The sequence below is a fragment of the Erinaceus europaeus genome, chromosome 3 (genome assembly GCF_950295315.1).
Source record: "Erinaceus europaeus chromosome 3, mEriEur2.1, whole genome shotgun sequence".
Lineage (NCBI taxonomy): Eukaryota > Metazoa > Chordata > Mammalia > Eulipotyphla > Erinaceidae > Erinaceus > Erinaceus europaeus.
In genome coordinates, this window is record NC_080164.1 from 83,608,885 (window position 1) to 83,629,846 (window position 20,962).

General features: G+C 43.7%; 1 protein-coding gene across 6 annotated transcripts in view; it reads right to left on the reverse strand.

Annotated features, from left to right (window-relative positions):
* Positions 1–20,962, reverse strand: part of NCK2 (NCK adaptor protein 2) — a 125,620-nt gene that overhangs the window by 41,953 nt on the left and 62,705 nt on the right. For 5 of the 6 annotated variants that reach the window (XM_060187612.1, XM_060187616.1, XM_060187615.1 and 2 more), the window contains exon 2: positions 6,114–6,297. The exons of the other annotated variant lie outside the window; for it this stretch is intronic. The gene's annotated coding sequence lies outside the window, so the exon portion shown is untranslated. The remainder of the gene's footprint in view (positions 1–6,113; positions 6,298–20,962) is intronic. 6 annotated transcript variants of the gene reach the window in all.

The window sequence follows — 20,962 nt, forward strand, 5'->3', positions numbered from 1 at the left end:
CCACAGCACCGAAGCTTCTGTCAAGGCTTTAACCTGGGTACTCTGGCTTTGAGACATACAAGTGTTTATAACCAGCACTGAGACTTAAACAACATATTCCCCAGAGGTTGAGGGGGTAGTGCAACAGATAGACTGCATGCATCCGCACCTGCAGGGACCCAGGTTCAAGCCTCTGGTCCCCCCATGCGAGGGGAGGAGGGTTTATGAGCAGTGTTATAGGTGTCTCTGTGTGTCTCTCATTCTCTATTAAAGAGGAAAACAAAGGGGGGGGTGGCCACTAGGAATGATGGAGTCATGTGGACACTGAGCCCCAGCAATACCCCTGGTGGGAAGAAGGAAGGAAGGAAGGAAGGAAGGAAGGAAGGAAGGAAGGAAGGAAGGAAGGAAGGGAGGGAGGGAGGAAGGAAGGGAGGGAGGAAGGAAGGAAGGATGGGAGGAAACTCCCCATTATGCAGTCTCACAGGGTCCAATATAACCCAGCTGTCAAGATCACCTTAGTTCTTCAGAATCCTATGCCGTATAAATCTACAGTAGACAGAATGCTCAGACCCACCTTCTTAAGCCTTCTATTCTGGCTTCTATTTCTCTACTTAATGAGAAAAGAAGTGGGTGGGGGCCCTGTCTGTTGATGCTCCTGCTCCCGAAGCTAGTGTCTGGATAACATCCTTACCTGTGTGCTGGACTAAACACATCCTCCTGCAGAACTCCTGCAGAACTTCCTCCTGCAGAACTCTGCCCCGGAAGCTGTTCTACCACTCCCCCAAGTCAGGAGTACCACTCTCTTTCCTGGGTCATCTTAGTGCTAGCAGGTGCTACTGACACTCAATTTGGCCCCTGGCCACGGCTCAGACCCCTGCTTGTGCTGCCTTCTCCTGCTCAGTCTCCTTTCTGACGGTGGCATGTGCTCCTGACCTACAGACACACAGGCAGTCAAGTCTCTATTCCTGCTCATTTCCGGGATGATTCCATCCACCCTCCCAGCTTTGGAACCATTTCTCTGCCTGTTGATTCCACATGCACAGGTCTCCACTCTGTAGTTCATTATTGTGGTTTTGGGTGGAAAATCTGACCCACCCCACACTCAATCTCTATCTCCACGACCATCCTCTTTCTCTCCCTCAGTCACTTGTAATAATTGGATTTAACTGTATTAAATCAGGATTCTCTAGGGTCTGGGTGGTGGTGTACCTGGTTGAGCGCACACATTACAATGTGCAAGGACCTGGGTTTGAGCCCCTAGGGTTCCCACCTGCAGGGGAAAGCTTTGCGAGTGGTGAAGCAGTGTTGTAGGTCTTTCTTTCTTTCTTTCTTTCTTTCTTTCTTTCTCTCTTTCTATCCCTCTCAATTGCTGTCTCTATCCAAAAATAAAAGATAATTAAAAAAAAAATCAGGATTCCACATATCCATAAACAAGAGGCAATTGTATAACTCAAAGTCAAAGTGTTTAATAATGGTTGAAGTGCCTAAAGAAGGCATCATAAATTCTGTAATTTATTTGATTTAGACCAAATTAGCAGGACAGCCTAGCAGAAAGGCCCAAAGAAGACAGGTCCCTAAAACCTAACACTGGTTGGGCTCAACAAATGACACACAACACCTAAGCAACTGAGAGAAAAATCTAAAGTAATCAGACAGAGAAAGGACTACAAAAGCTGGATAAGGGCAAGAGACTGGCACTTAATAATGGCCTGTTTGGTCAATATCACACCATCTGATTACCTGGGGTCCTAGTTAGGGAATCCTTAGATTTCCATACACATTATGATGGGCCCTAAAGCATCCCTCTCTCCACTACCACTGGTTGCTTCCATAAGGAACAGCATCTTGAGGGCCCTCTCAGGACCTTGGCTCTACCATAAAGCAATGATGGTGGGGATAACCCCACTCGCTGAAGGGAGGCTGGGCATATCCCACCCTGCCACTTGAAAAAAACTGGTCCTGAAGTGAGTGAAGCCTGCAATGTTCCTCAGATGTGACCATGAGCTATAAGCTCAAACCAATAGGGATTTAAGAGGTTACACAGGCTCTGGCACTAAATAAAAATATGCATTTACATATGGGCCCTGGAGCAGGTGGATGGAGGTAAATAGCTAATGTTTGCCACAAAATTCTTTTTTATGAGAATGGGAGCTACTCCCTTCCCTAATCCAACTTTCTAACCCCTTTCTCCACTCTGACACCATTCTCTCAGACTATTGTCTCAGACTATTGTCTCATCTAACCTCATGCTAGCTACCAAACTCAAGCAAAACTACTATTGTTGTATGCCCCTAGGAACATGTCTAAAATGGTTCTCCTAGCTTTCTTCTACCCTAAAATCCCTAAGATCATCTGCTCTGATCCTACTTTCTGGTTCCTGTTCATTAACCTTCTTGTCTTAACTTAGGTCATGCCATCTTCCAAACACTAGGCTGCAGATGCTACCATGACTCCACCCCAACTTCTCTGGGCAGAAAACATCATCAGTGTGTCCTGGACCCTCGCATTTCCATAGCTCTGGTCCACTGGGGAAAAATAGAAACAGGCTGGGGGTATGGATCAACATGTCAACACTCAAGCTCAGCAGAGAAGCTGCTACAGAAGCCAAAACTCCTACCTTTTGCTCCCCATAAACAACCTTGATCCATATCCCCAGTGGGGGAGAAGTGATAGGATGAAGATAAGAGGACTCTGCACTCCAGCTCCATCAGCACCCAGAGAGAGAGAAGGAAAAATAAAGAAGAAGAAAGAGAAAAAAATATTTATCTATTTAATTAAGGAGCAGAAGGGAAGGGAGAGAGAGAGAGAACACCAGAGCATCACACACAATGTCAGGGATCGAACTCAGGAACTCATGCTTGAGAGTCCAATATTTTATCCACTGCAACATCTCTTGGACTGCTGAGATCTGAGTTTTTAATGGTATTGCCACGGTTCTAGGTCCTGATGAAAACACTCAAACCACTCTTTCTAACCTGCTTCACAGCAGTCCTGAGTGCTCAGTTCACGGTCTGATCTTTCAGAGGCCTGGGTTTTGCTTTCAGAAGCAAGGGGAAGGCAGAGGTGTACAACAATCACCTGCACCCTTGCCCCCACTGCAGGTCCCATCTACCTCTCTGCTGGGCCCCCAAGAGAGCAGAAGCCAGCAGCATAGACAGTGAGGAGGTGAGCTGGTACCCATCCTCTGCTGCAGTGGCTGAGGGGGCTCCTGAGTTTGCTGCAGGTGTTGGGGAAGAGGTACCAAAAGGGCTTTATACCATAGCATTGTCTTCCCTGAGTTCCGTGGGTTATTAGCCAGGTTTGTGGTGCCACATTGTCCCTGGACTTCTATTGCTGTAGACCCACCTGTGCCCCTGACGTCACTGTCTTGGGAATGATGGCCCACAACTGTCAGCCTCGTAGTCCCTCCACAACACACACTCACGTGACACTTTCTCTGGTGTCCTCTTTTCCAAACACAAGAAGGCAAGTCTTGGGATCTAACCACTGGGACTGTATCACCAGTATTTATGTTTAACATAAAGTTTCCAGGTTATAAGACGTGGCCATCAAGACCTGTTAGTGACTAGCACACCTGGCTGAGTGCAGAGATTACCAGGAGGACCTGGGTTCTAGCCCCATCCTCACCTGCAGGGGGGAAAGAAACTTCATGAGTCGTATAGCAGGTCTCTCCTTCCTTCCTTCCTTCCTTCCTTCCTTCCTTCCTTCCTTCCTTCCTTCCTTCCTCCTTCCTTCCTCCTTCCTTCCTTCCTTTCTTTCTTTCTTTCTTTCTTTCTTTCTTTCTTTCTTTCTTTCTTCCTCTCTCTCTCCCTCTCCCTCTCCCTCTCCCTCTCTCCATAAGGTTAAAAATAAAAAAAAGAAGCTGCAGGTAACAGTGGAGCCACACAGGTATACAACCCAGAAATAACCCTAGCATAGCACTAATAATGACAAAAAACATATATGATGTGATCATCTTCTCTTCCAAAAGAGGTCTATGCTAGACCCAGGCTGTGTGAAGGAAGCAGGATAGGTTGCTACCCTTCTAATCTTAGTGTGAAAAGTCCCCCATAGCCTTTGTTTTTGTTTTTTAAATATTTTATTTATTTATTAATGAGAAACATAGGAGGAGAGAGAAAGAGCCAGACATCGCTGTGGTACATGTGCTGCCAGGGATTGAACTCAGGATCTCATGATAGAGAGTCCGATGTTTTATCCACTGCACCACCTCCCGGACCACAGCCCCCTTAGCCTTCGTAAGCAACAACAAAACTGACAAAACCTCCAGGTAAACTCCTGAGCCGAAGTCCTTGAACCTCCTAGACCTCTGTAGGAAGTGGGTTTCAAGCATTCCCCTGCAGAAGGCTAGGGTGTTCTGGAACTGAATTTCAGCAGATGTGTGCTTCTCCCCACAATTGCCAGCCTCCAGGACACCAATTCATGAAGTTTACTGTGCCGCCACCCCGCCACCCCGGCCCCCAATCTGCTTGGTGCTGGTCTGGAGTGGGTCTGGCTAGGTTGTGCCTACCCTTGGGTGCCCAAATAGATGTTATTATCAAAGGCTGGAACAAGAAAAAGTGATTGTCAGGAGTCAGGTGGTAATGCAGCGGGTTAAGCGCAGGTGGCGCCAAGCGCAAGGACCAATGTAAAAATCCCGGTTTTTCTGTGGAGAACAGTCTGGAGAACTCTCAGAAGGCTAGAAATGGACCTACCCTCTCCTGGGGATATATCCTAAGGAACCCAACATATCCTACCAAAAAGATCTGTGTATACTTATGTTCTTGGCAGCACAATTTGTAATAGCCAAAACCTGGAAGTAACCCAGGTGTCCAACAACAGATGAGTGGCTGAGCAAGTTGTGGTATATATACACAATGGAATACTACTCAGCTATTAAAAATGGTGACTTGACCGTTTTCAGCCGATCTTGGATGGACCTTGAAAAAATCATGTTGAGTGAAATAAGTCAGAAACAGAAGGATGAGTATGGGATGATCTCACTCTCAGGCAGAAGTTGAAAAACAAGATCAGAAAAGAAAACACAAGTAGAACCTGAACTGGAATTGGCGTATCGCACCAAAGTAAAAGACTCTGGGGTGGGTGGGTGGGTGGGGAGAATACAGGTCCAAGAAGGATTCAGAGGACCTAGTGGGGGTTGTATTGTTATATGGGAAACTGGGGAATGTTATGCATGTACAAACTATTGTACTTACTGTTGAATGTAAAACATTAATTCCCCAATAGAAAGAAAGAAAGAAAGAGAGAAAGAAAGAAATATAGAAAGAAAGAATCCCGGTTTGAGCCCCTGGCTCTCCACCTGCAGGGGAGCTGCTTCACAGGCAGTGAAACAGGTCTGCAGGTGTCTATCTTTCTCTCCCCTCTCTGTCTTCTCCTCCTCTCTCCATTTCTCTCTGTCCTATCCAACAACGATGACATCAACAACAATAATAATAACTACAACAACATAAAGCAACAAGGGCAAGTAAAGGGAAAAGAAAGAAAGGAAGGAAGAAAGGAAGAAAATACAGCCTTAAAAAAAAGTGATTGTCTAATACAAATATTACGAATATTAACCCAGTAAGAGACTAGAGCATCTGTGAATATTTATGTCCAGTATAGGACCACCTAAATACACAATGCAGATCCACAGTGTTTCGAAACAGAACAAAATAAGTAACAATGTGATGCAAACTAGTAATAGTAGGGGGCTTCAATATCCTACTTTCAATTCTGGCTAAATAATCCAGACAGTAAGTCAGAAAGGTAATTTGGATTTAAAACTACACACTAGACCAGGTGGAACTAACCAACAATCACAAAGTATTCCACCCAGCAGTAAGAGAATATACATTTCCTCAAGCCCACGTGGGGCATCCTCCATATGTTAAGCCATGAACAACTCTTTAAAAGGCTGAAATCAAGGACCAGGAGATGGCACAGTGGATGAAGTGTTATAGAGTCTCAGGCATGAGGTCATGAGTTCAATCCCTGCCATTGCATGTACCAGTGTTGTTTTGATTCTCTCTCTCTCATTACTGAATAAACAAACCTTAAATAAACACACACACGCACGCACCCTACCATGCCAATTGAACATCTGGGACAGAAAGAACCCCTACTCCTGCCTCTTTCAGCAGAGGAGTGCAGAGGCTTACCTTTGACACCCAACTATGAGAGATGACTGGCAAACATGCAGAGCTCCTCCCAAGATGAATGTTCCTGCTGATAGCCTTCTGATCACAAAGCAGCAAGAAATCGCCAGATCCTCAAGTCCAACCTGAACCTCAGCGGAGAGCTGTGATCTTGTGAAGCCACTCAGAGGAAAGGGACGCCAGAGATCTGAAAAGAACCAGAATGAACCACGTGAGGGCTGCATGCTTATCTGAGCTAAAGTCACCGTTATAGTGACAACAGAACATCGGCCTGACATCACTGTTCTAAATATGCTCCAAGAACATAGCTTCATAGCAACTGACTTCTCCCCCAATACACTGGTATCCTCAACACCTTATTCCCAAGTCCCTGGTCAGGGGGACTACTCATATACTTTGTGGGGGGAAGGAACCACAGAGGGGATGAGGACAGCCAAATATACTTAAGGAACTGAAGTCCCCAAGTGTCCCACCAGCCAAACTCAGGAGGCTGGCAGTGGAGAAGGGAGCAAGTCTGGGAGTTTCTGTCAGAAGAAGAGATGCAGAAAGCCATAGGCTCTCTCGAAGGACCCTGCTTCTTTTAGAGATCTCCTGCTTTGACTGGGCAGGTCTCTTGGCAATTTATGGAGCTCACTTAATAGCCTAATACAGCCTCCAACAAGACATCTGGAATGACATCCCCAAACTACCAGGAGTTCAGAGAAACATTCCACAGGGGTAAGACACTGACGTCTCCCTCTGGTGTTCTTTTTTTTCCCCCTGTGATCTTATGTCTATGACCCTCTCTTGGGTAACAATTCTGGGTCCTTTCTCAACATTCTCAAGGGAACCCAGCAGTGAAGGACCACCCCAGTAAGTTCACTGTCATGCCCATTTCCAACACACGCACAGAGGGGTTCCATCCTTACAGCTCACATTCAGTAGATATCTATTTGTCTACCCCTGGCATTAGTGCAAGCCAACTGTTAAACACGTCATAGAAAAACTGTCAAGCAGACAGAGAGAGAAGGATAGATATGGGATGATCCCACTCATAGATAGAAGTTAAAAAATAAGAACAGAAGGGAACAGAATAAGCAGAACTTGGACTGGAGCTGGTGTACTGCACCAAAGTAAAAGACTCTGGGTTGGCATGGGAGGAGTGTTCAGGTCCTGGAACACGGTAGCAGAGGCGGACCTAGGTGGGGAGTTAGAGTGTTAAGTGTAAAACTGAGAAATGTTACACATGTACCAACTACTGTATCTTACTGTTGACTGTAAACCATTAATCCCCCCCCAAATAAAACCTGTCAAGCAGAAAAAGATAATACAAGGAGAACTAGAATAATAAAATGTCCAAAGGCAAGTTACATAAATTTTGATCAAAAAACTAATTGCTCTGAACGTATTCTCTATTTACAAGATGTGCATATTTTTTAGACATATCCATGATTTAACAAATTGAAGAGTCGATGACCAATTAGATTTGCGTAAGATGTTCATAGGACAACTGCAATTCTCCCTGCTAAGTATTTATGATAAAAATCAACAGGTTCTCAACAAAACGGAGATGTTTTCTTTCAAAGATTTATAGATTTTAACTTCAAGCACACAAGCCTGGTGCTCTACCATCTCCCTGCTATCAATAAGGAAGATTGGGCAATTGGATTCAAGATTTATGTTTTTTCTTTTTTCCCCCCCTTCCTGTGCAGGACTCTCACGTATGCAGGACTTCACTACCCCAGGTTGGCTTTGTCATTCTTTTTTCATGTCAGATAAAGATAGAAAAAGGGGGAGAGACATCACAGCACCATCTGTGGAGCTCCTATGGGTACAGCACAAAGACTTGACAAGAACACAGGAGACAGGGCTGTCCTGGGGAACCTCTAGCACAAACCTCTGGGCTTCATGCCCAGAAACATCGGTGGGAAAACTTCACTCAAGGGGAATCATACCAGTTCCAGGCCAATCAGCTTAAACAGCCCCATTGGAGGTCAGCCTAGACTTTCTCCTCCCCTAGGGGCTGAGGCTGGGCAGCCCTGACTATGTTATCAATCCACACAAGGGTTCCAAGAGGATGATCTGAACCCCTGTATGTCCCTGCAATAACTGTCTCGAGTCAGGACTCAGGTAGCTCTGAAAGCCCCACGGGTGAGGCGGCTAATCCAAGATGGTGTCTGTCTTGTCAACAAACCTATTTTTTTTCTGCCCACCACCGACTGCTAGCTAAGCTCCTTGTCATGAGACCTAACCACTACCAGATAGTTGTATTTCTCAACTGCACCCTGCTACCCTCCCTCTGACTAAATTTAAGTTTACACTCCTCAACCTCCACTTGGACTGCTTGCATTCAGCTGTTCCTGAGATAAAAACAGCCCAGCACTGTGCAGACCAGGGTTTTCTGCTAATGTCTCCTCCTCATCAAACACCTGCTAGTGTCTCCTCTCAGTGCCTTCTTCCCATCATATATTCTCTGTAGCCTTTAAAAGCCAGGTGAGAATCACAACTTGCAGCCTCTGTTCTTCTAATTATTGGCCCTCTCTACTGGAAGAGTAAAGATGTTACAACTTTTATAATTATTAAAAAAAAATCTTAGATGTTATTAATTTTCTAGATAGAGAAAGTGAAATCAAGAGAGATGGGGCAGATACAGAGGGAGAAAGACACTCGCAGCACTGCTTCACTGATTGTGAAGCTTCCCCTGTGCAGATGGAAACCAGGGACTTGAACCTAGATCCTTGCACATTGTAACATGCTGAGTATGTCACCCACTCTCTTGTTTCAGCTCTTTGTTTCTGTCACCCTATCACCAGGCTAGTTTTCAAAATTTCTACAATTCCCACTCAGAGTTGGACTCTTATTCAAGATAAAGCTCTCCTGAATAGGATCATCAGGTCTGGAAAGCTTTCTCCTTTCTTCCCTACTTCCTCTTTGGAGTCTACCCTCCTTCTCAGTCTAACCTCAGTGATCCTACACTCTTTCAAGAGGTTTCCCAAGGCTCCTTCTCTGGGGACAGTTCCCAGAGGCCTCCAGCATAAATGAACCACCTACATACACATTCAGCAACTCATAGCACCTATTACATCACACTGGTGTGCGTCCCACCTGTCACAATGTAAACTGTTCTTCCTGTCTCAATTCACATGGTGTTGCAAGCCCTACCACTTGAGAATGTGACAGTATTTGGAGACAGAAATCTTCAAAAAAGGTAAGCTAGAGGATAGCAAAATAGCTTACTTGAAAATAGTGTGCTGTTTTGCTGTGTGCATAACAAAGGTTCAAGGCCCGATCCTGCCCTATTGGAGGATGGTTTGGTGCTGTGGTGTCTTGTCTATCTGAAAAAGTTGGCCTAGAGTATGAAGTCCCAGTGATAAAAATAAAATAAATTAAAATGAGGTTGTTGCTAAAGGATTATGACGGGTGTCCTCATAAGAAGAGCGAGAGAATTTTAAAAGAAGAAGGCGGGGAGAGAGGGAAGGGAAGGGAAGGGAAGGGAAGGGAAGGGAAGGGAAGGGAAGGGAAGGGAAGGGAAGGGAAGGGAAGGGAAGGGAAGGGAAGGGGAAGGAGGAGGGGGGAGGAGGGGGAGGAAGACAAGAGGTAGGGAACTAGGCAGTAGTGTGCCAGGTTAAATGGACATAGTACAAAGCACAGTACAGGGACCTGCCAAAGGATCCTGGTTTGAGCCCCCCGGCTTCCCACCTGTAGAGGAGTTGCTTCACAGGCGGTGAAGCAGGTCTGCAGGTGTGTCTGTCTCTCTCCCTCTCTATCCCCCCTCCTCTCTCTTTCTCTCTGTCCTATCCAATAAAAATAGGAAAAAAGATTCATAGTGCAGGCACCAAGCCCCAGAGATAACCCTCGTGGCAAAAAAATAAATCTAAATAAAAAGAAGAAGAGGGAGAGCACAGGAGAACTGACGTGCGAAGAGGAGCAGAGAGGGCTCTCCCTCAAGCCTGGGAGACACACAGGAGAACCACACAAGCTGACAGGACAGCTTGTGACCTTGGGAGTTCCTGCATCCAAAAGTGAGAGACTGAATGCCCATTGTTTGAGCCAGCCTATTAGTGATATTTGAATGTGGCAGCCCTGGTGGATGAATACACCTTTTCCTTTACTGGGGTGGCAACCTGTGAATTGCTTTTGTTGTTGTTGGTGGTGGTGGTTTATTTTTAACTTTAGAACTTTACTGAGTAATGGTTTACAGTATAGCCTTTTATTGTCCCCACCAACCCAAAGGTCTGTGTGCCCATCCCCACCCCCATAAATAACCACTATAGTTCTCCCTCAGTCTTAGATACAGGTTGACATTCTTTTGTTGCCTATGAATGGAATTGCTGGATCATAAGGTATTTCCATTTGTATTTGCTTAAGGCTTCTCCATGTTGTTCTCCACTATGGTTATGCCAATTTGCACTCCCACCAGCAGTATAATAGAGTTCCTCTCTCTGTTACACGTCCTCTCTCGACATCTATCCTTTCCTGTTTTATTGATGGAGCCTATTTTCACAGGTATTGTGATGTGGTATCTCAGTATGGTTTTTATTTGTATTTCTTTCACGATGAGTGAATTGGTGCATTTCTACATCTGTCTGTGGGCCACGTCAATCTCTGAAGAACCATCTATTCATAACTTCTGCCCATTTTTTTATTGGGTTGTTCTTTTTGCTGAGCTGTATGAGTTCTTTATAGATGGTTGGTATTAACGGCCTGTCTGCAGTAGAGGGTGCAAATATCTTTTCCTGTTTGCTAGGTTTCCTTTTTATCCTTATGGAATTTTCTTCTGATGCGTAGAAGCTTTTTTAATTTGATATAGTCCCATCTGTTCATTGTTTATGCTGTTTCCCTTGCCCATAAAGTGGACTCTCCAAACACATCTTTCATGTAAAGGTCCTGAAATGTTTCATCTATGCATTTTTCTATTTTATAGTTTCAGGTCTAATATCCAGATTTTTGATCCACTTTAAGTTTCATTTTTCTGCATATAGCTGTTCAGTTCAGCCATCACCATGCAACCTGGGAATTCCCATCCCACAGTGTTTTTCCATCAATAACAAGAGTGAATGAATGGCAAACTGGGAGGTGGTTCAGTGGATGGTGCAGGACTGTCAAAGTATTTGGCCCTAACTTTGATCCCTAACATCGCCCGTAGCAGAGTGATACTGTTTCTCCCTCAAGCTCCACTTCTCCTCTCTCTTATTAATAAATTCAAGGGCAGAGGAGATAGCACCATGGTTATACAAAAGGTCTATCATGTCTGAGGTTCTGTGTTCCCAGGTTCAATTCCCAGTATCATATAAATAAGAGCTGAGCAGTGAGTGCTATAGTGGTTTATAATAATAATAAAATAATAACAATGATAATAATAATAAAGATTGATATATAAAATAGAATACATACATATATATGGATGAACAGGTTGAAAGGGCCAATAACCAAACCACTGGACAACCCTCAGAGCATCTTCAGTGTGCCTTCTTCCAGGGCACAAAACAACATAGTCTCTATTTTCTCACACAGATTCCTTCTCCAAAACCCAGTGTACATCATGGCCCCCTGCCTGCAAGAACACAGGAAGTCTTGCCCATCCTCCTATGTGCAGGGCCCTGTAGTGGCACTCATGGCATTATAACATCACAATCCTGATTTTTACTTTAACAGAAATGTCCAACATGCACAAACAGAATGGTGACTTCTTCCACGGTACCTAACCTTGAAGCAGAGCAATTATGAATTATAGCTAAGGGGTCCTAGCAGTAGCTCAGCTCAGTAGAGCACACCTGTTACCACAAGTGAGAATTTAGGTTTAAGTCCCTCGTCCCAATGTGTGGGGTGGAAGGGACTTCACAAGAGGTGGAACAGGAGTGCTGCAGGTACCTCTCCTTTCTGTCTCTTTCTTGCCCTCTCTATTTTATTTTTATTTATTTTTTACTATCTTTACTTATGGGATAGAGACAGAAATCAAGAGGGAAGGGGGACATAGGAAGAGAGATAGAAAGACAGCTGCAGCTCTGTTTCACCACTCACAGAGCTTTTGCCCTGCAGGTGGGGACCAGGGACTTGAACCTGGGTCCTTGTGCATGTATTATAACATGTGTGCTCACCAGGTGTGCCACCACCAAGTGTCTGTCTGTCTGCCTGTCTCTCTCTCTCTCTTTTACCAGAGCACTACTCAGCTCTGGCTTATGGTGGTGTGGGGGATTGAATTTAGGACTACAGAACCTCAGGCATGAGAGTCTGTTTACATAACCATTATGCTATCTACCCACTCACTACTCTCTTTCCCTCTTTACCAAAGTGGAGAAAGAAGAGGAGAAGGAACAATGAAGAAAAGGGAGGGAGGAAGGAAGAAAGGAAGGAAATCAATGCCCCATTTTTGTTACATGATTTCAAAGCCAATCCCATATAAAAACTGTGTTTCCTGTCAACATTTTATTGTGTACCACCAATATCAGCCCAACTCCATTATTACACTTAATTATGAATTCTTTAGCATGAACCCACATCTAGTGAGCCATCCAATTGCCCCGACTGTCTCATAAATATCTTTCTTTTTTTAAAAAAAATTTATTTATAAAAAGGAAACACTGACAAAAAACATAGGATAAGAGAGGTACAACTCCACACAATTCCCACCACCAGAATTCTCCCCTGATAGCTTTCCTATTCTTTATCCCTCTGAGAGTATGGATCCAGGGTCATTATGGGGTGCAGAAGGTGGAAGGTCTGGCTTCTATAGCAGATTTACTTGAATGAGGATCTGGAGAGTCTAATATCTAATACTGAGGATCCTGAAAGAATGTCTGCTAAAGATGATTCTGCTGATGCCTCTTAAACTACTTCAGAACCTATCTGGAGAAACTGGGTGAAGTCCACATCCAGGCAGAAGCCTCAGCATTCTTCCTCACCTCACTAACAATGTTTCTGTGGCCTATCCCAGAAAATTCCAGAAACCTGGCAGTTGACATGAGATGAAAGGCTTCCCACAGAACCCAGACTGGAAGAGGCAAGAACCCAATTCGTTAATGGTGTGGTGAAGAGACACAAAGGGGTGCACTGGTAACAGACCGAGAAGAACAATCTCTCCTCGGCCCTTTGTACTGATTCCACATTTAGGTGCGATCCTCTCAGGGACCTGGGGGTCCAGAGCAAGGCATATGCCCTCCCCTTACAACCACCACTTCAGGACCCTCCTGAGAACAACAAAACCCCACTCTGCTTTTCCAACTGTGGGGAAAAGTCTATAAAACTTAAGTCCAAAAGTTTATCACTTAAACATGTTCTGCTTAAACATGTTTAAACTTAAAGCAGAACATGTCATGTTCTGCTTTTGGGGTTTTTAAAATTTTTTCATATTTATTTTCACTTTTGTTGCCCTTGTTTTTTATTGTTGTTGTTATTGATGTCGTCGTTGTTAGGACAGAGAAAAATGGAGAGAAGAGGGGAAGGCAGGAGGAAAGAAAGATAGGCACCTGCAGACCTTCTTCACTGCCTGTGAAGTGACTCCCCTGAAGGTGGGGAGCCAGGGGTTCGAACCAGGATCCTTACACCCAGGTCTTTGCACTTCGCGCCACATGCACTTAACCCACTGCACTACTGCCCGACTGACTCCCTGCTTTTTAATTTTTATGGTTGTCTCAGAGGTCAAGACCCGAATGAAAACACAATGGACAGGGGGCAAGGCAGTGGTGCACCTGGTTCAGCACTCACATTCCAGTGTGCAAGGACCACGGTTCAAGCCCCCTGGTACCCACTTGCAGGGGGAAAGCTTCATGTGTACTCACTGAAGTAAAGCTAAAGGTGTCCTTTCCTCTCTGTCTCCCCCTCCCTTCTCAAATTCTTTCTCTATCCAATAATAAATAATAAATTACAAATAAAAAACAAAAAACACTATGGACAGTATTGAGGGAGTTCCATAGGTAGTAGAGTAGTGTCATGCCCCCCCCCCCACCAAATAAATAACAAATCAAGCCAAGTGGTCACTTGAGCAAGTGACACATGAGCAAGGCCCTCAGCTCAAACCTTGTGTTGCATAAAAATTAAGAAACCCTGGGAGGTAGCATAATGGCAAAGCATCAGATCCTCAGGTGTAAGGTTCAGAGTTCACTCTCTGGTACTACATGTGCCAGAGTGATAGATATCCTGGTCCTCTCAGAAATAAATCATTAAAAAATTAATTAATAAAACAACCAGATCATGGGGTGGGTGAGCACAAGCAGAACTCATTCATAGGGTTGTGACTTCATTCATTCATTCATTCACTAATTCATTCATTCACTCATTCTATGGAAGACAGTTTTTAGGCTTCCAAGCTACCCTACTGAGAATAGCATTTGACATTAAAGTTAGATTATATATAAGTACTAATCCCATGGTAATCAATAATTTCCCACTTTTATTTATCTGCAGATTTTCATACTCCAAAATTAATCAAATTAGAATCCCAAAGTCTTTATTTCCCCAAATACAGCAACTCAGTGCTACTGAAGAGACTCAGCTTAATTTGAGAAAGGAGAGCGCCAAGTCTACTAACCTGCAGCGGACACCCAATGGTTAAGGACAGAAGCATAGAGAAGGATGGTCCCTTTCAGACCTGGGCTCATTAGTTCAGGATAAAGCCACTGCATCCCCACGGTGGGTTTTTGATAAAATGACATTTAACTTGAAATGTGTTTTCCCTTCCTTAAGTATTCCTACAGGATCTAATATAATTGCCAGTGACCCGGAAGTATTTGTTACCCTGGAACTCAGAGTCACAGCTGCCCAAGATTCAATCTCTTGAATCCTTGCACAGCTGTGCTAGGGAAGCTTCCTACATGCTTTTACAAGGAGCCTCAATGGGAGAGTGATGTATCTAGCTGTGGTGTGTCACCCTGCTAGTGACATGGGCTGGCTCAGTGGGTCTGGCTGGCTGAGTGGAGTCCTTTCCCACCCTAGCCACTCCGCACACATTCCTGCCAAGGTTGCATACTTGGTGGCAAAAGATGACCTTGGCCAAACAGAGAGAGGGGCCTTCTTCAGTCTAGAGGACACAAGTCACTGTGCTGCCTACTAGAACATCCCCTACCAGTAGACTCAAGTACAGGTGACAATGCAACCAAGGCCAAATGACACCTCCACTCAGGCCCACGCATCGTGATTTCCCTGCCCAGCTCTATTTATCAGGAGTAGTTCACATACTGAGTAAGTGAGCTATGAGCCAATGAGAGGAACCGAATCAAAAAAGCACTTCTTGATTCTAGTGCTCGGGAGCCCATACACGACTTCCCATGGCAGCTGCCTGGCTAATGCCATCATAAAGCCATTTGGGGACTGTGTCTGGGCGACAATCCAATTAAGTCATTTCTGCCTGAATATCCCCCAAGAGCCTCCTGCTGAGCTTGGAGGGGAAATCATCAGAGAGGCCAGATTAGCTGGGTAAGCACTTTCAAAGCCGAAAGCAGACAAAAGCACGGAGATGTACAAGCCCAGCCTTTGAGCTGGGCACAAAGAAAGGAGACAAACATTTCAATGACCATCTGGCAGAAAGGCAAAAAGGCCAACCCACTTCCTTACCTGGCCAGGCCTTCTCAGATAATCCTTACCCAGGAACGCTCTGATTCCCTTCCTTTACACACATTAGGAGATGAGAAACTGGTTCCTAAATGCAGGTTTGTCCACAAAGGAAACAGAGATAAGAAACTGTTTCTACAGTCACCAATTGATTCAACCCTTAGGCTGTAGCGTTCTGAGGCCAGATGGTGACACACTCTGATGAGCACACATCTTACAATGCATAAGGACCCAAGTTCAAGCTCCCAGTCCCCACATGCAGGGGGAATGCTTTATGAGTGGTGAAGCAGTGCTGCAGGTGTCTCTCTTTCTCTCTTCCTCTCTGTCCCCCCTCCTCTCAATTTCTAGCTGTCTCTATCCAATAAATAAATAAAGATAATAAAAAGTTTTTACTAAGGAACTAAACACAACCATCCAAAAACCTATATTCATATACCTATATATACCTATGTTCATAGCAGCACAATTTGTAATAGCCAAAACCTGGAAGCAACCCAGGTGTCCACCAACAGATGAGTGGCTGAGCAAGTTGTGGTATATATACACAATGGAATACTTACTCAGCTATTAAAAATGGTGATTTCACCATTTTCAGCCCATTGTGGATGGAGCTTGAAGAAATCAAGTGAAATTAAGTGAAATAAGTCAGAAACAGAAAGATGAATATGGGATGATCTCACTCTCAAGCAGAAGTGGGAAAACAAGATCAGAAGAGAAAACACAGGAGTAGGGTAGTAGAGCAGAGGATTAAGCACACGTGGCCCAAAGTGCAAGGATGGCCTAAGGATCCCAGTTCAAGCCCAAGGCTCCCCACCTGCAGGGGAGTTGCTTTCACAAGTAGTGAAGCAGGAGTCTATCTTTCTCTCCCCCTCTGTCTTATGTAACAATGACTACAACAATAATAACTACAACAACAATGAAAAAAAAAAAAGGGCAACAAAAAAGAAAGTAAATAAATTTTTTAAAAAGTCTTAAAGTCTTCTTTTAAAAAAAGGAGAAAACACAAAGTAGAACCTGAACTGGAGTTGGTGTATTGCACCAGAGTAAAAGACTCTGGGGTGTGTGGGTGGAGAGAATCACAGGTCCTGGAAAAGGATGTCAGAGGACCTAGTGGGGATTGTATTGTTATGTGGAAAGCTGAGAAATGTTATGCATGTACAAACTACTGTATTTACTGTCGACTGTAAAACATTAATCCCTTAATAAAGAAAAAAAAGTTTTAAAAAAACTCACAGCAGATACTTAAGCACAATCAAACTGATGAGGCTATTGGGGGGGGGGGAGCAAAAGCTGGTGATGAAAATACAAAATTGTAAACTGGAGATCAATCTGGCAGAACACATCAGAATCGAAACATTCATCCTGGATGAAAACTACGTTCATTTAACAAACTAAAGCTACATAAATTGCACGTATAACCTGAAGTGCTTTTAACCTGCGAAATAAAAGGAATGTTTCTAAGTTGTACGCAGGAAAGATTTGACAAATACATTGAATGGTATGGGGGGGGGGGAATAGAGATTTTTCAGGTAATTTCCCCAAAGTTTGTATTTATATACAAAGAAACTTTTTAAATATTTATTTCCTTTTGTTGCCCTTGTTTTATTGTTGTAGTTATTATTGTTGTTGTTACTGATGTCATCCTTGTTGAATAGGACAGAGAGAAATCGAGAGAGATGGGGAAGACAGAGAGGGGGAAAGAAAGATACCTGCAGACCTGCTACACCATTTGTGAAGTGACTCCCCTACAAGTGGGGAGCCGGGGGCTCGAATTGGGCTCCTTAGGCCAGTCCTTGCGCTATGCGCCACCTGTGCTTAACCTGCTGCGCCACCGCCCAACTCCCAAGAAATTTAACTACTACTTTGATGCCTGCAAGAATATACTCACAGTTTATCCTCATTATGCATATATATTATCAACTTAATTATCAGTGCCTTGGAAAGTTCACAGCTAAGTCATTTATAAAATTATTTTTAACCCAAGCCACATAGATCTTTGGGGGAATGTCATTATCAATATCTGACAACATAAAAATGAAAGCATCTTTTAACCCTTCATGTTATCTCTTCTAAAGCACTTTCCAAACGCTTGGATTACTTATTCTAATTTTTTTTTTTTGCCTCCAGGGTTATTGCTGGGCTCAGAGCCTATACCACAAATCCAATGCTCCTGGAGGCTATTTTTTTCCCTTTTGTTGCTCTGGTTTATCATTGTTGTGGTTATTATTATTATTGTTATTGATGTCATTGTTGTTGCATAGGACAGAAAGAAATGAAGAGAGGAGGGGAAGACAGAGGGGGAGAGAAAGATAGACACCTGCAGACCTGCTTCATCACTTGTGAAGCAACCCCCCTGCAGGTGGGGAGCCAGGGGCTCTAACCAGGATCCTTACGTAGTCCTTGTGCTTTGTGCCACGTGTACTTAATCCACTAAGATGCCGCCTGATCCCCTCCTTTTTTTTTTTTTTTTTAACCACAGCACTGCTCAGCTCTGGCTTATAGTATAGTAATACCAGGGATAAACCCTGGGACCTCTGCTGCAAGCATGAAACTCTGGTAATTGTGCTACTTTCCCACCGTGTTGTTGTTGTTGTTATTTATTTATTTTTTAAGTTCCTTTCCTGGGAAGGGGGGGTAACTTTATTGTAGAAGCTTGTTTGAAATCCAAGTGATGACTACTTAGGGTTCATGTATCAATTTTGTGGCTTTGCTGTTGTTGAAGTATAAAGGAAAAGAGACCTGTCTCTTTAGCCATCTTGACCCTATGGTTATTATTATTATTTTAATTAAATTCAGATATAATTTACATAAAGACCACATAAAGTGGCAATTCAATGGGTTCACTTATTTTTTCAAAAAAAAAAAAAAAAAAAAACCAAAGACACACCCCACAGAGATTTTTGGTCCATGCTCCCAGAGGAATGAAGAATAGGGAAGCTTCTAATGGAGGGGACGGGATATGGCACTGTATGGAATGGTACCCCTCTTATCCCACAATCTTGCTGATTATTATTAAATCACTAATAATAATAAAAAAGAAGTTGAAAAATGAGAAAACACAAAGCAGAACATAGACTGGAGTTGGTTTATTGCACTAAAGCAAAAGAATTGGGGGGGGGTTCAGGTCCTTTAACATTGTGGCAGAGAAGGGCCTAGAGAGGGTTGAATTGTTATGTGGGAAACTGAGAAATGTTATGCATGTACAAACTATTGTATTTAACTGTTGACCATTAATCCCATGATATAGAAAAATAAATAAAAAATAAGTAAAGACAATGTCTCATTGTTTTATAAGAAAAAGTGAGAAAAAGGGAGTTGGGCGGTAGCACAGTGGGTTTAGTGCATGGACCATGGGCGTGAAGCACAAGGACCAGCGTAAGGATCCTGGTTCAACCACCTGGCTCCCCACCTGCAGGGGAGTCGCTTCACAGGTGGTGAAGCAGGTCTGCAGGTGTCTATCTTCCTCTCCCCTCTCTGTCCTATCCAACGATGATGACATCAATAACAACAACAATTAAAAAAGAAAAGAAAAGAAAAAGTGGGGGGGGGACTATAAAATGCCAATGAGGAACACAACATTTAGATGTTTCCAAAACATTCTGGGTAGACATACAAGAAATCATGGACCTAGCCTTCAGTGCAACAAATCTGGGAGTTGGGGACAGGAAAAAGACACCCCCTGATGTATGCTTTCAGTTGCATATGAAAACAAAACACAAATATATGTGTTGCTTTCAAATAAAAAATATATGTATATATAAGAAATATATAAATAATGTAATAAGTAATATATAAGAAAATGAACAAATCTTACAAATTAACCTTAACTCCACTCCCATCCATAGAATATTAAATCTTACAAAGGCTTGCATCCAAAATAGGAGTTAATTTAAACTGATGCTGAAAAAGAGATCCACAAGTGGGGTCCAACCATAAATCAAGGAAAACATAGTTTTAATTTTGTCCTCCTAGAAACTGAGTCGGATACACATGGCCAGTCCAACCATATGGAAGATGATTTAAAACTCTGCACAGTGCTACCAGCTTGCAACAGTTGTGGAACTAAGTCAACAGCCAAATCCAATTGCCCGGAGCTCTTCGGTCCCCACATTTTCACTGATATTCCTCATGGGAAGAACTGTGCCCACCGGCAGGCAAAAGCTGGTAACTGACAACACTCGATAGCACATGTAACTTCTTTCTTTGAAAGTTGCATCCACTTCCTAAGTCTACCAGTGGTGAACTCAGATTAAGTCCCATTTGGACTAGAAAGTGCTGCAAATCCAATGACAAAAACAACAACAACAACAAAGATTTATTTATTTATGAGATAGGGGCAGGAGACAGAACCAGATCATCACTCTGGCACATGCACTCAAACTCAGAACCTCCTGCTGAGAGTCCAATGCACCATCCACTGCACCAAGTCCTGAGTCACAACAAACTGCCTCTCTCTGTGTCTATCTTTCTCTCTCTCTAATCACCGTGGCTTGACAATTCTATATAGAAAGACAGAGACTGAGAGAAAAGAAACCACGATACCAAAGCTTCTCCCCCTCCACCCTTTTTTGGAAGTAAAAGTGGTATGTTAAATCCAATCAACATTTGTGTACTGTGATAGCAGTGTCAAGGAATGGGTAACACCTTATGTGTGCTTTCCCATGTCCCAGTGGGCACAGACTGAGCAGGAAGTTATGTCGAGTTTTTTGTTTTGTTTTGTTTTAATTTTTATTTATTTATTTATTCATTCTCTTTTGTTGCCCTAGTTGTTGTACTTACTATTGTTGCTGTTATTGATGTGGTCATTGTTAGATAGGACAGAGAGAAATGGAGAGAGAAGGGGAAGACAGAGGGAGGGAGAGAAAGACACCTGAGACCTGCTTCACCGCTTGTGAAGCGACTCCCCTGCAGGTAGGGAGCCGGGGGCTTGAACTGGGATCCTTACACCAGTCCTTGTACTTTGCATCACCTGCGCTTAACCTGCTGTGCTACCACCCGACTCCCCCACCCTTTTTTAAACCTAGTTATATAAGCAATGTGGCCCTACAAGTGGCCAGAAATGGTGGTGCTATACAGGCAGTAAGCCCCATCAATAACTCTGATGACAATGAAAAAAAAAATGGGAGTTAGGCGGGTTAAGCGCACATGGCGGAAAGTACACAGACCAGCATCAGGATCACGGTTCTAGCCCTGGCTCCCCACCAGGGGGTTTGCTTCACAGTCTGCAGGTATTTGTCTTTCTCTCCCCCTTTCTGTCTTCCCCTCCTCTCTCTATTTTTCCCTATCATATCCAACGACAATAATAACTACAACGATAATAACAAGGG